The sequence below is a fragment of the Cricetulus griseus genome (assembly GCF_003668045.3).
Source record: "Cricetulus griseus strain 17A/GY chromosome 1 unlocalized genomic scaffold, alternate assembly CriGri-PICRH-1.0 chr1_1, whole genome shotgun sequence".
Lineage (NCBI taxonomy): Eukaryota > Metazoa > Chordata > Mammalia > Rodentia > Cricetidae > Cricetulus > Cricetulus griseus.
Window position 1 is genome coordinate 183,091,579 of NW_023276807.1, and position 15,922 is coordinate 183,107,500.

A 15,922-nucleotide genomic window follows, 5' to 3' on the forward strand; every position below is an offset into this window, starting at 1 on the left:
AGTGATAGAGTATCTGCTGTGCTAGCTATAGGATCTGTAGTTAGGTATTCCTTGTATTGCTGTATAGATAGCATTTCAAAAAGTCTTTGACTTTGCGTTAATTCTAATGGGCCAGGAATGGCATGAGCAGGGCCTAGAGTTGGATGCCTGTGCAATGAAGGATGAGGGTGCCAGGATCCTAGCTTAGAAATGTATGCAAACATGCAGAAGGGAAGAGAAGACATTAATTCCACTAACAGGATCTCTCTCCTCACTGTCCTCAGCACGGCTTTCATCAAAATTATATCCTAATTTCTCTTTCTATTTCTAACATGACTCTTTCTTTCTCTCTCTCTCTTCCATTTTTTGGGTCAGGTGTTGTTAGTGTCTGCAGATTGCTGTAGTATGAGGTGGTACATTCAAATCTGAGGTTTCCGTAGAAACAAAAGAGACCTGACAGGGCTTTCTGAGTATTGCAGGGGATATTTCTGACTGTTTATCAGAGGCAGCAACTTGTTCTTTTGGGGAAGGTGTCTGTACTCCTCAGAGGGAAAGCATGATAAACAAAATGTTAGGTAGAGTTTTATTGTTATGTTCTGTTTTTTTTCCTTCTCTATTATGTCTGGCCTGTAAATACACCTCCAATCACTTCAACTGCTTGTCTCCAGTTGAAGTCAGTTGAATGTGTGGCTCTTCTACATCTCAGGCTGCTGATGTCCATTCTCCTCCAGGTACAGTTCAGAGGGTGTCTAAGGAAAAAGAAAGAGATTTGTGCAGAAAGACAAATATGGTATGTACTCATTCATATATGGATATTAGGCATAGAACAAAGGATTACCATCCTACAATCCACACTGCCAGAGAAGCTAAGAAACAAGGAGGACCCTAAGAGAGGCATACATGGTCCCCTGGAGAAGGGGAAAAGGACACGAACCCTTGGGTAAATTGGGAGCACAGTGGGGGGAGAGAGAAGGGAGGTAGGAGAAAGAGAAGAGGAGAAGAAGAGGGAGGAGGAGAACAAGAGTGATCAGGAAGACTGAGACGGGGAGGAATAGAGGAGAGTAAGAAAAGAGATACCTTAATAGAGGGAGCCAGTATAGGTTTAAAGAGAAATCTGTCACTAGGCAAATGTTCAGAGATCCACAAAGATGACCCCAACTAAGAATCTAGGCAGTAGTGGAGAGGCTGCCTTTAATGTCCTTCCCCTATAATGAGATTGATGACTACATTAAATTCCATCCTAGAGCCTCATCCAGTAGCTGATCAAAGCAGAAGCAGGCACTTACAGCTAAGTACTGAACCACACTCCTGGAATCCAGTTGTAGAGAGGGAGGAGCGATGAGCAAAGGAGCCAAGAATGTGCTGGAGAAATTCACAGAAACATGTGACCTGACCTAGTGAAAGCACAGAGACCCTAGTCATACAGCTGGGGAACCAGCATTGGACTGAACCAAGCCCTCTGAATATGAGTGCCAGCTAAGAGGCCTGGGCAGTCTATGGGACCTCTAACAGTGGAGCAAGTGTTTATCCCTAGAGCACAAATAGACTTTGGGAGTCCATTCCCTATGGAGGTATACCATTGCAGCCAAGATACCCAAAAGAGGGCCTAGACCCTCCCTCAAATGATGTGACAGACTTTGTTGATCCCCTGTGGAAGGCCTCACTTTCCTTGGGAGTAGGTGGGGGAATCGGTGGGGGAGCATGGGATGTTGGGAGGGCAAGGGAACGTGGGATTGATATGTAAAATATGATAGTTTCTAAAATAAAAATGAATAAAATCAAAACAGAGAGAGATGTGTGAAAGCAGAGTGGCCTAGGCAGCAACTGCTGCAATATATCAAGAGAGAAATAAACAGGATCTTATATAAGACCCATGTGCTATCCTGAAAACCATGATTTGGGGTCCAAGTTGTAACTCATATATACCACAAAACCAAGAGGAAGTTGCATTTTTATCACGATATCCAGGCAACATTCATGACTGTGACTTGAATGAGATTTCAGAGGTGAAGATAGCATCAGTAGGTAATGACTTCAAATTTCCTAGCTTCCATGTCAGAAAGTCTTACAGAGGAGACTAAATTAGAAATGAGATCAGTAATCACATTATGAGTTCATGTTAATAGAAACAGGCTTGAGGAGAGCAGATATTCCAAACTATTTTGGCCTTTGTCCCCTGTGGACAGCACTTGAATAGCCTCCTTCCTGTTATCTATTGGTAATGACACTTTATGATAATTCAGAGACTCTTTTGTTTTAGAACATGCTGATCAGTTTTTATTTGTGATACAAAATCCCTAATTAGTACTCTAATCCTTGCTCATCTCCTTTTAACCTGTGGGGTTTGTGTAGATTTAACATGCATTGAAAACCCCAGTGTGTGGCTATAGAGTGTGACAAAAGGGCACAATGGGATCAATTGATATCCTGTACAATGGAATCAGATAGATATCTTGTACAGTGGGATCAGATGGATATCCTGTACAATAGGATAAGATAGATAACCTGTACAGTGGGAGAAGATGGATATCCTGTACAATGGGATCAAATGGATATCCTGTACAGTGGGATCAATTGATATCCTTGATTGATACAGTCACTTGTGTCAGGGACCCTCTGTGCATTTGTTTTCAAGGACTCACCAGTGACTTCTGTAGGATATAAGAGATTTCCAAATTCCATGGTGGGTTTTGATCCTACTGAAAAACCCATAGTACCAGTGTGCTTTAGCTAGTTTCCTGTTTCCTGCACTGATGGCAGAATCTGAACATTTCATTTTTATCTGCTTTGAGCCTTTCCATGGACGGGGTTGTTTTCAGGATTTTCCACTTCTGTACAAATTTTTGTCAAGTGGATTTTAATATCCTTGGATCATACAGACAGGCAGTCATTTCATCAAAGAAAATACTGGGTGCTATTATCAGAGATGACTAGGTTTCAGGGAGGCAAATATCTGCTAGTGGTTTTCTTTCATTTTGAGAACAGGAGACTTTAAATCCACACAACTATCCTCAACAAGTTAGATTCTTAGTAATGGTAGGATTTCAAAACACTCTCCAGTTCTGGCCAGTGCTTCCCAATGCTTGCCATGACCAATCCCTTCCCACTTGCCCTTTTCTCACAGATGCCCGTAGTCAACATACCTCTGAATGTTGGGTCTGCATCTCTGTTTTTCCTCAGTACATGGCAGCTGCCCACTCTTCTCCTGCTTGTTATCTGACTATATGGAGACTTCGAGGTTGGTTTCCTCTCTAGGAGGGTTCTGAGTTCTTTCCAACTTCTGTGGTTTCCAAGATGAGATCGAGTCTGTTTCTCTACAGATTTTTAGCCAAGAATTAGTTTTCATTAAACCATCCCTTCCAAATGTTTTTGCTACAATCAGTATAATAAACTGACAGATGGGTGTCTGATCTTCAGGAGATATAATGAAGATTTATTTTCTAAATGGCTAGGACAAGCCAAGGGTATCATACAGAAAAACAAACAAATATGGTTTTACTTCAAAGTGTGCCTCATTCAACCTATGGTGTTGCTATCCTTGGATGTGACCTTCCTTCCAAACCATGTGGACAGTATGTGTATTCCATACATCCCAAGCTTAAGTCAACTGCCTTATGATAAACACTCATTTTGAGAAGACCAGCACTTAAATAAGTGCAATGGATCTTAATCTATTTGGAGTATCATTAAAAAAATCCTAACACATAGAGAATAATGGTTCTGGTCATTTAGTTGCCCTGTATTCTTCAGAAATTGATATCTGGATACCTTATTTAGTCAGCTCTTACAGCATAAAGACAAGTTAATACCTGATGAGACACAATGGACTTCTGGGATTAGAGTTAATGTTATTAAACTTTTGGATGAGCAAATCAATGTACAGTGGAGTGGGAAGTTTCTTAATTCTAGAATCATAGGTGACTTGTTACCCTTGGTGGTGGCAATCCTGTTACCTTGGTGGCAAAGTGTGTTACTTCTCTTTGCAAAGTACTCCAAGGTTTTGCTTACATTGCATCTTCCTCTCCCTTTCCTCTGTTAAATGAATGTTGCTTAGAAAGTTTACTCTCATTTCATAGACAGCTACATCCATATAGATGGTTATTACTTGTTTACTTTTACTTAATATTTATTTTAAAAGGCCTGGGCTAGAGCTCAGGGCTTTGAATATCCTAAGCCAATTTCTCTCCCACTGGGACATCCTAATCCTTTGTTTTTATTTTTAAAATAGTAACAGGCAAACGTAGTGAAATTAACATGAAATAATTATCTAAAATGTACGGAGGCTGAAAAGCCACTGCTGGGTGTCCACTGATGCATGCTGAATACTTTGGTAGATGAATTGGCTTTATACCCAGACTGAATGGTGCAAACTAACCATAAAAATAAAATGTACTAAACCACCAACTGACATTATGGAAATAAGATACTGGTTGGCCAAAAAACCCACAGTGTATCAATTAGCAGATCTTAGTAGTTGGAAAGGAGAATTCTTGGTTCTGGAAATGGAATGCTACATGGTTTTATAGATCATTTCTCTTGTATGCAAAGAAGTCTATAGCACTTGCTGTATGTATGGGGGAAGTCCAGGTAAGATTGTAAAATTTGCATCAATTTAGTTGGATGCTTTTATCTATACAATCCTATTAGGTCATTCTGCTTGCTTTCTTTTCTACAGTTGTGCATTGAAATATCAGCATTGTAAGTCTTCACATACCTTAACTACTATCCCTGCCACACATACACACAAGGAAGGCACGATGAGAATTGGCTTTTACTGCCTGACTTTTTCAAGTAAGATACCACATGATGGCTGACCCTTGGTGTGGGCATCATAGATTTAAGTGACAGTGTTGAAACTGTCAGTCTATAGTCTTGAGGTATCTCTGGAGGAAGTTTTTTCCAGCTGGATTCCTATGGGCCTGTCCTTGTGGACACAGTGTGTCTGGATCTGACTGGGAGGGTGCAAAGCTTTGACTTGTCCACTGGTTAGTTTATTGACTTTGATAAAGGGAAGTGTCCTTTCTGAAATTTATTTTCCTCATTTTGAAAATGGAGAGATTGCATACCTAAAGTAATGGTTGTAAGGATGAAGACTAATATGTGAAACTGTAGTACCCATTTACAATAAGAGGAACCCAGTGGGACACCAGTCTGCTTGGTAGGTAGATTTCCAGCTCCAAAAGGTGTTTCATTCTAATAAATTCCATCTAATCAGGGCAACAAAGAGATTTTCTTTGAGTTTAGAAAATTGCCTACCACTGGGTTATAACCCTAATCCTCTGTTTTTTTTTTTTAATAGTTACAGGCAAACATCATGAAATTAACATGAAATAATTGGCCTTTGTCTAGAATGTTCAGAAGCTGAAAAGCCCTGCTTGATGTCCACTGATGCAGAATCTAGACAAATTGCTAGAAACTCAAGGTTATAGAATATTTTATCCATAAGCAGTTTGTTTCTTATCCTTGACAAGATGTCTTCTGGAAAACATATTGTCTCCATGGGCAATTTGGATTTTGTAAAAAAAAAAAAAGTAAATAAATAAACAAATAAAAATCAAAAGAAGAAAACATGTTGCAAGAACAGACAAATAAAAGAAACATTTAGTCTAGTTGTAAACGAGGTTCTATTAGGGGCTACTGTATGATATTTCAGCTTGCAGAAGCACCTGCTGCTAAGCCTGACAACCTGAGTTTGATTCCCAAAACCAACATGGTGGAGTAAGAGGACCAGTTCCCACAAGTTATTTTCTGACCTTCAAATACATGGCTTGGAACATGCATATACACAAATAAATAAATAAAGATAATTTAAACAATTCTGGGACATCTCTTATATTTTCGGTTGTGAGACTAGCCTTTGATGGCTGAGCCAGTTCTCCAGCCCCTGAGATGTCTCTGAGGAGCCATTTTATTTGGTCAGTTGCAGACATTGTCTCTTCCACTTTTACTCTTGGTCACTTTGACTTCAGGTAGATTTTATTGTCCTTGTTGGCCCTGCACAGGTCCAAAATTTTCAAAAGCTTCCATTCCTTGACAGCAGAATGTACCTAAGATCATGAGTTTGCCAGTATTATTCTGAAAGTTACATAGCTGAAGCTGAGGCCCCCAGCCTAGTTTGAGGGAAAGGAAACAGAAATGCAGCAAAGGCGGGGCCTGGGGGGAGGAGGAGGTGGTGTTAATCAACCAATTGTCATGACTTGTCTTGGCTTTTATAGGGATCTCAGAATTTGTATTTAACTTTATTTTTTTAATCATGAAAATCTCTACATCCTTCAGACTCAGTGTGTAGGACAACAAAAAGAGAAACACAGAATTCAACATTAACGCTGATGTTTCATTTGTTGGCAGTCCCGTCAGAGTTTCTGTGCACTTGCAAACCACCTTAGTTTGCCCTCCTTTATTAGTTTTCTACTACTTCTGTGACAAATTGCACACGGAATTAGCTGTGTGCACAGTGTCAGCTTAGTGTGCAGTTGCACAGGTTGGAAGTCTAAGGTAGCATTTCTTGGGTCAAAACAAAGGTGTTCACAGATTGCATCTATTTCTGAATACTCTACAGAAGCGTGCACTTCCTTTTCTACTCAGCTGTTGGCAGGATTTGGTTCTTGGCTGTTTTAAGACACAGGTTCCCATTGCCGAGATGGTTGTATTTGCTCCTGATTTAAACACAGCCTGTCATTCTCCACCATAACCTTCTCACATGAATTCTTTTCTTTCTTCTCCTGTATTCCATTTTCAGAATTTTTGATATTAGATATGGTCCTCATAGAAAATCTTAGATAATATTTCAATCTCAGTGTCTTTATCATAATTACATCTACACAGTCACTTTGTCACTAGGCTAATAGATTCAACAAATTCAGGATTCCGGTGTGGATATTTTTGAAGTAGGAACAATGATTCTGCTGACCATATATAATCCATAGACAGACCAGGACAAACAGTATAAACTCAGATATCTCTGGAATTTACTTATTTCACTACAAATAGCTGAAATGTCCTGGGAAAAGAAAATCAAGTAAATTGTAGCATGTAACAAATTAAAATACCTAAAAGGCAGAAGGCAAAAAACAAAAAATGTACTTTCTAGTACCTAGTTACAGGTTCTGCTAACTACAGTTTAAATTATTCTTTAAGAAAATTTTGACAGATTGGTAAGTTGCAACCCACATAGCCTTAATTAATTTTGTCACATCTCTAAGTCACTTGGGTTGCCCAGGTTTCTTTCCTTTTACAGGTTTCTACTGGTTCTAAGCTTAGTTGCTTTCCCTAGACAATTAAAGAGAAACCATAAAAGTAATTTTTTTCTTTTTCATTTCCATGCAGGCTGTGCTTTTCAGCTGAATTAATCCAGGCAAAGGAAGATTGAATAGATTGTGATCACTTAGAATAACAGCACAGAGTGGGAGATGGGAGATTCGAAATAATAGGCAGAGAAAATAATATAATAATATAAAATTACAGGTTAAGTAGTTCTGAGGGCACAAGCTCCAAAACCTTACTCTTCAAGGTATTTCTCTCCCTTAAAGCTGGCCTGGAGATAACTGGAGTAACAGGGGCTACTAGATGCTCAGCAAAGCAGCCAGATAAAAGGCAAGCCTAGAAAATGTTTTTCAATGTTGGCAACCTAGAGCCAATAAGAACCATTTTTTAAGTTAAAAATTATTATTTAACAATTTTGTTCCTATTGGCTACTTTTCATAGTGTTGGAAGATGTTATGTATGCTACTAGAAGAAAAACTACTCACCAGTCTTACTGAGGTGGGAACCCTATGAACTACAATTAAAAATGTTATTGATGCAATAGTGGCACAAATGTAGTAGGACTAACCAACTAGCTTCTGACTGGATTTAAGGCCTGGTTTACATGATGAAACCTGTGCTTGGCACTATCATTGGGCCAAAAACCTATGGCTGGACAGATCGCAGACTCTAGAAGAGTCTATTATATTCTGCTAAATGGAAGTAGTATTAAACCAACTCAAAATGGTGAATCACCTTTTTAAGAAGACTGGTACCTAGGTCCATATCTTTTTAGTATTGTGAAGTTTCATCAGTCTGTTTTGTTGTTGGTGGTGGATCATTTTCTACCTACCAGATAACTCTAATATTAGCCTCTGTGGTATAGTGGCTGTTGTGAACATCTTTGTGATCAGATATTAATATGGAAGATTTTCGAGGACAGATAATGACTGAAGCTAGCATTCCTAGATGCATTGGATTTTAGGCTAAAACCTGGGGCAGTCTGGACATTCCTGTTGTTAAATGTCCAGTAATAAGAAAACTTACTTTCATGATTGAGACTGAAAATCAAAATTCTAGAAGTTAGTTTCTGCTTCTCCCTGGTGTTCAGTCTTTATGGGCTAGGATAAGTTTCAATGGATAGTAAAGGCAGTCATTCATTTTCCTTTTTTTCCATCTTAGAAATCCTATTCAGCTTATCTGGTAGCAGAAGTCATCCCACACAGCACCATTTCCAATGCCCAAAGGTCCATGCTGCTATGGCCATGATTCTTCCACTGGTGCCAAGATTCTGTGTGGTTGTAGTGGTACATCTTCATTCTGTATCAAGACTTGCTAATATGACATTGCCTATGTTTCAGTCACACCCAGGGAAAATCACCTTGCCATAAGGGGCTGCAGATTTTAAGGAGGAACACAATGACAAGTGTAACATGGTAAATTAAAGACTAAGAGACAGATATTTGGGTTCAAGCTTCAAGCTTCAAGCTGAAAATCAGAAAAGCAAAGCAGACAGCCACTAGCTCTAACCTCTACTGAAAGGCCACCCTAGCTCCTCAGACTGCAATCCCAGACTGTTATGATCTCCTCAATGTGTCTGGAAAATTCTGAGACTTCATTGTCTTTCTATCGTTAATGTTGCTGGAAATGAATGTCAGCTCTGAGACCCTGTTCCTATCTTACATACCTCCCTAATGCTAGGATTAAAGATGTGTGATCCCAGGTGCTGTGATCAAAGGCATGAGCTGTATTACTCTTCACTGTTGTGTAGGCCATGGCAGCCTTGAATTGACAAAGATCTATCTATCTCTTAATCCTGAGTCCAGGGATTAAATGTGTGTACTACCACCACCTTCTAGCTTCTGGTTGCTGGGATTAAAGGTGTGTACCATCACTGCTTGAGGCTGACTTTGCTTTCTGAATCCTCAGGTAAGTTTTAATAAATCATAAATAACATATCACCACAGAAAAGGCCCTTTTAACAATAACTCCATATGATTTTCTGATTCCAGCCTTGCTTTTACACTGCATATAGAACTTTACAGAAATCCAATTGTGGATGAGAGTGGAGAAGGCAGTGTGTGAACCCATCCTAATGGTACTCTTCTCAGTCACCACAGCTAGTCTAAGTGAACACATTCTTATTCATATACTTTTTCCATTCTACATTTTACAGAGTAAGAAAGAAAAACTTTGATGCAACAACAGTGTCATTCTCCTCAATTTGCCCAGCAACTCCATCTCAGCATTGTAATAAGAGTCAAATTTTACAAATTCTACTCTATATGGAAAGAGGAGACAGTCTGCAGAGGCTTGTTGCATGCTAGGATGATGTAATATATACTCAGGGGCAGAGTCGGAGATGAGTGGTATGAATACTGGGGTTATAATACTTCTGTGTGATGTGGGTGTTTAGCCTGCATGTATATCTGTGTACTACATGCATGCAATTCTCATGGAGGCCAAAAGTGGGCTTCAGAACCCCCGGAACTCTAGTAGCAGACAGTTGTTAGTCACTATATAGGTGCTGAGAACTGGAACCTGTGACCTCAAGAGGAGTAACCAGCACTCTTAACTGCTGAGCAATCTCTGATCATCAGATCTCTTTCTTAGTCTCTGCTAGCATGGAATTGAGATTATTCCTGTGAACATTTTACCTCGTATTTCTACTAATGGATTAATTTTGCCTAGAGCCTTGCACAGTGAAGTAATAGATACTTCTACTGTGTTGTAGAAACTGGAGTTGGATTCTACCTTGACTCCGTTAAGTCCTAGCTCTTATCAACAACTCTTTCCTCATAGATACTTCATTTCCATTCTTACTTCCTATGGTTTGCTTCAATATTTGTTCAGAGTTCATATATGTTAAGAATGCCTGTCTAGATGAAGGAACACTGGGTCAGTGTTCAGCCTATTTTACAGAGGACCTTTTGCTGTGGAAAAAGCTGGTTTGTTTCCCAGCTTTCTGATTATATTTGGGTTTATGAATCAAATCTCAAATGGTGGAGAAGACATTCCTCCCCCCATATTTTAGAAGATTTCTTTCTCTCATATTAAAGTATAGTCTCTCTTTCATGGAAGCCTTAGTAGAATTTTCTCGTCAGCTTTATATACTTCAGAATGAGAGTCTATCATTCTCAGTTTCTAGCACAAGTCTGTATGACTTCATTTACCATGCTATACACTCATGTTTCCCCTGTGTTCACATCTGTATTTTAGTGAAAGGTTGAGAGAGACTGCTCTGGGAGCTGTTGCCAGCCATCATTTAAACAAAGCGTCCTCCAGGCTATTCATCTTTCCTTGTTTCAAAGGTTCAGAAGTCTCTTGCTTATATTCTTCTCCCTGCATTGGCTTCTGCCTGATGGAAATATAATTATTCCTATGACTATTTGGATATGATTATTGATGATTCAAATGCTGTGCTTAGGGAGAGAATAAAGGCAGAATGTGTTTCTCTAAAAAAGTAAGACAAAATTAAGCATCTTCATTCATTCTTAACTAATAATTATCATTACCAAAGCTGTCTTAAGGATTGTCTTGGTACTGAAGGGTGTTGTGTCCCAGGAGTTCCCTGGAGAGATAGGATCTGAGCAGACATCTCTTTTTCATCAAAGTGTGTATATCACAGGACACTGCCATTAAGGCAGATATATTGGTATTGTACAGTCTCCCTGGAAGAAGGGATGTAAACCCATACCCAACCTTTATATAGAGAGATAGATTAAACTCTGTGTTGATAAGAGTAGGGAGTTTCTATCTCTTAAGACAAGAAGAATTAGGGGCTGGATAGATGGCTAAGACAGTAAAGTGAATCTGAATTTGATTCTCCAGCACTCATCTAAAAGCAGAAATGGTGGCACATGTTTGTAATTTCAGGGCTGGGGAAGCAGAGGCAAGAGAATCCCTGTGATGTGCAGGGATTGCAGCCAAACTGTCAAGTTTAAAGCTTAGCAAGAGGTCCTATCTTAAGAAAAAAAGGGGTGGGTGGGTGAAAAGAAATTGAAGAATATACAAAATTTTGATCTCTGGCCTGTATATGCACATGTGCACACACAGAAAGAGACACAAACAGAGACAGACAGACAGACTGACATGCTATGCTATGCCATGCCATGCCATGAAAGATAAGTAAAATCTTTCCAGATGAGGTGATGTGATAGAATCTCAGAGTGTAGGGTGAATTGTCTGTAGAAACCAGGGGTCAGAGGAAGTAGATATCAGGATAAGGAAAGAGAAACTTGGATACCAACCCATGCACCAAAAAATTAGACCTATAATCTGTTCTGCCTACAAGATGTATTTGGTGGTACAGAACTTGTGGGAGTGGCCAATCAATGTCTGGTTTAATTTTATTCCCATGCCATGAGAGGGAGCCCATGCCCTACACTGCCTGGGTGGTCAGGAACTAGGAACTGGATACCCCAGAGACCTAGGATAGAATCAAATATTACTAGCTAAAACAAAAATAAATCAACAAAATGATTCTTAATGATATTCTGGTATACTCACAGATTGGTGCCTTTCCAGTCATCATCAGAGAGGCTTTCTCCAGCAGCAGATGGGAGCAGATGCAGAGACCCACAGCAGGACATTGTGCAGACAGAGTATAAATTGAAGGTCTCTACCTGGTCCTTCCCTTCATAGCTCAGAAACCCCATGGAAGAGAAGGAGGAAAAACTGTAGGAATCAGATGTCCTGAAAGATACCAAGAGAACATGTCCCAATGAATCACCTAAGCAGGGCATATGGGTTCTCAGAGACTGAAGCAGCAAGCACAAGGCTTTCATGGGTCTGCACCAGGTCTTCTATATATGTTATGGCTGACAGCTTGGTGTTTTTGTGGGACTCCTAACAGGAGGAAAGGGTACTCTGATTAATTTTCCTGCTCTTGGGACTCTTTTCTTCCTATTGGGTTGCCTTATACAGCTCAGACATGAGGGCTTTCTCCTTGTCTCATTGTATCTTTTTTGATCATATTTGTTTTTTGTCTCTTGGAGGCCTGCTATTTTCTTAAGGGAGATGGAGGTGAAGTGGTTTTCGGGGAGAGGAAAAGTGGAGGATAGCTTGTGAGGAGTGGAGGTAGGTAAAACTTAGGTCTGGATGTATTGTATGAGAGAAGAATCTATTATGAATAATAAAAATAATGATGTGGAGATGTGAAAAAGATGCAATTGGGAGTGAAGACATGTTGCAGTGATGATGAGTGCAGACTGTGGTGGAGAGCAGCTTGCATTGATGAGAGAAGGGGGTGAGTACCAGGCAGAGCCTCCAGTTGGACAGGAGGAGTGTGTGAGAATGAGACTGAGCAGGGAGAAAATGGCTGTGAATACAATTGACCACAAAAGGAGTTTTGTAAGTTAAGAACATAATCAGCATGGAATCAACAAAGGGAGAAAAATGATACTGATAGCTTAAATTCAAAGACATTTTAATTGCATACTATTGATAAAATATGGTGAAAAAGAATTTTCTCTATACTTCTTGGCCCAGCGCCCTGTTTTGAAGTTCTGAGAGTGAATGAAGCTGCTAGAGAATGGAGTGAGTCCGTGGTTCTAGAGGCTTCTCTGGAAGAGAATATCAGCTATCTGAGCTCAAATGTCCTAAGAGAACTGTCAATTATCCCTCTCCGACCTTTGAGACATGTTATATAGTAAACTCATAAAACCTTCAGCATAGGTCCTACTCACTGTGGAGTTTATTATTAGGAACATTTATGCTAGGATCTGAGGTCAACTGACCCAATGCAGAGACACTCAGATAATTTGTGATCTGGAGATCATTTCCCCTCCTGTCCCAATCTGACATCCAGAAGAGAACAGATTTATTTGCTCTGACAGGACACTTCTCCCTCTAACTTGAAAATAACCCAGTTGAAGAGCTTAAGCCATGAAGCAATTCCTCAGCTCCTTTTTGAGGCTTTTAGTGACTACTGGCAACAATGGCTGTCTCCCTCAGACCTGAGCCAAGTAACTTTGCCAGAGAGACAGATAGCTCCAGTGACAGATGCTGTCCCTGTGGAGGCCATCCTTTCATTGTGCTGCCTTTCACACCTTTCCCACACCCTACCAATCTGTGATGCTTAACACGCACTGGGCTGTGAAAGAATTTGTGCACAACTTTCCCTCTGATTTCTAAAACAAGATAAGTCTGGAGAAAGACTCATAGTCATATTTCAACAAAATCTCTTGCTAAATTAATTATAGGCAGCTATAATTCATTATGCTTTCAATTAACAATTAATTATGTACAAGAGAGAGAAATGTTTCATTGAGACTAAGAAACAACATGTATCATTTGTAGTGTGGCATTTTCCTCTTACTCCACAGGGAAAGGATTTATGGGCTACAGATTGCATGAACCAGATTTGTTCTGGAAAACACAAATCCAGTTGTATCCACAGTCATAATGACAGCATGGAGTCATTTGGATGCCCCTTGTAGGCAAGGACACATGGCTACACAGGGAGATGCTGAGAAGACCAAGAAGACATCTCTTGTTTCACAACAGAAGCTCTTTTCAGTTGCCTTTGAGAGAAGATGGAAGGTGCTCTCAAGCTGGGTACAGTGGTCTGGTAATAAGATCTGACACTGAGTTTCTCTTACTGGGTGATCTGAACTGTTTTCCAAGAATAGTCTCTCCACCCTTCTTAGCAGAGTTACACATTCCTCACCCTTGACTCCCTTCCCTCTCTCAGGTTAGAACTCTGAGTTATTTTGAGCTAAATTGTCAGTCTTCCTTTGAGACCCCATAATGTGTTCAGGAAATCTGGTGAGAATCTGAGTACCCTCTGGGAAATGATACTTGCAGATTCTCTTTCCTATGCTTGATGTTATTATTACTATAAACAACTACTATGACTCTACTGCTGTATATCATGGGCACTGCTTGAATTTCTTTGTGTGTGTGTGTGTGTGTGTGTGTGTGTGTGTGTGTGTGTGTGTGTGCTAATTTAATATAGCAACTACATGGGGTCTATGTTTATTGTTCCCATTTTACAGAAGTTTATATTAAAGCCAGAGTAGCTGAGGACTCACGCCCCATGACCCAGATATCAAGGAGCAGGGCCAGAATTCACACCTGACCATCTTACTATGTGAAACTTGCCGCTGTTGAAATCTGCAGGGAGTCTAAAGATGTATAGAAAGCTACAAAGAGGAGCCAAGGAAGAAAGAGATCTAGAAAAAGTATAAGTGCTGTGAGTCCATAATCAAAGTTTTTTCTGCAGCTGGAAATGCCTGCCTGCAATTATCTGACTCTATTACTAAAGCCATTTTGAGACTGGTTTTCTATCCCTTCTGATTGGAAGGAATGACAAGTTTGAATCAGGAAATGGGCACTGAGAGTGTCTGCACTGATGTGGACTTGCCTGAACTGACGAACAGAGAAGAACGAGAGGAAACAGCACGTAAGTCTGAGTGATTAACACATTCCTTCCACTCTGATACATCCACAGCTGACTTGGAAATTGGTGGTATATTGTATTGGTCCCTTTCTCAAAGCCTTTTATAAGGCCTGTTCTAATGACATGTAACAAAACAGTAAAAGTAAGAGGCTCAAAACAGATATTTATTCTGATCTTTCATAGTTATGTAAGCTGCCTGGATTCACTGGTGGTTCTCACAGGTGAATATCACGTTGCTGTCTGGGATGGATGAGTTATACAAAAACACTTGGCTGGGTGGGAAAGAGCCCTTGCTAGTCTGCACACTAGCTGGTTGATTGCTGGGAGATGAGTTAGGCTGCTAATGTGAGATGTGAGAGACTTCATATAGTCTTTCCTAAACATGGTAGCTGTATTTGAAGATAGAATATCTCAAGTATTCCCAAAAGTCCAGGCCAGGAAACTGCCTATAACTCAACTTTGAAAGCTACAAAAGACCATATTCACTGTGTCCTGTAAGTTAAGAGTCAGATGGACAGGCCAGTTCCTAGTAGAAAAGATGACACAGTATCAAGAATACTGCAAGGCTTGTCTGGTTTACTGAGAGAACCTTTTAGACTACAGCTTCCCAAGGGTCTAAAGAAAAAGATATTTTCTTCAGGTCTGGCTCAAGATGAAACAGAGGTCTCAGGCAGGAAGATCTAACAGAGATGCTCAGCAGGAAGCAGGCAACACAGACCAACTGTATGGACCAAAATAGCCAGTAGTCTGAAATGGCCAAAAAAGCTGATCCCTAAATGACAGGGAGGTTGGGATATGTATATATCTTCTTATATTTTACCTTTATGATTGTTAATTTTGGATACTTTATACTGTTAAGTTTTAATCCTCTTTTAGACTAAAAGGGGAATTGTAGGGGAAACTGTAGCCATGCCTTCTTAGGGGCTGGCTACAGGTGTGCCTGACCAGGCTTGTGAGGGCGTGGTCAGAGTGACGTAGTGGGACTGCGTTTTCGGTTTCGGTTTCTCTTTGCTGCTTGCTGTACAGACTGCTACCACCGGCTGGCTGGTTCGCTCTGTAAGTAAGGCTTTTCCCTATTAAATACCCTTATATTTCTACCTGACTCCGTATTGGTAATTTCCCACTATAGATTCAGACCACTTTTCTGTGTCACAGTCAAATATGAAGTCCAGTTGGGTCTTTCCCAGTTGTCCTCGTATGGCCACACGAGCATGACCTGCAGCCCCACTTTCCGACAATCTGGAACTCTGGACCACCTTATGTTCTGAAGCTTCATGTACTGAGATGGAATTTGAGTAG

The 15,922-nt window shown here is 40.2% G+C and overlaps 1 long non-coding RNA gene across 1 annotated transcript; it reads right to left on the reverse strand.

Moving 5' to 3' along the window:
- Positions 1-541: 541 nt before the first annotated feature.
- Positions 542-15,545, reverse strand: LOC103159353. The gene is made up of 3 exons (XR_003479875.2): positions 11,731-15,545; positions 3,123-3,293; positions 542-728 (listed from the first exon to the last, which is right to left on the reverse strand). It is a non-coding gene; the product is annotated as an uncharacterized LOC103159353 (long non-coding RNA).
- Between the last annotated feature and the right edge of the window lie 377 nt (positions 15,546-15,922).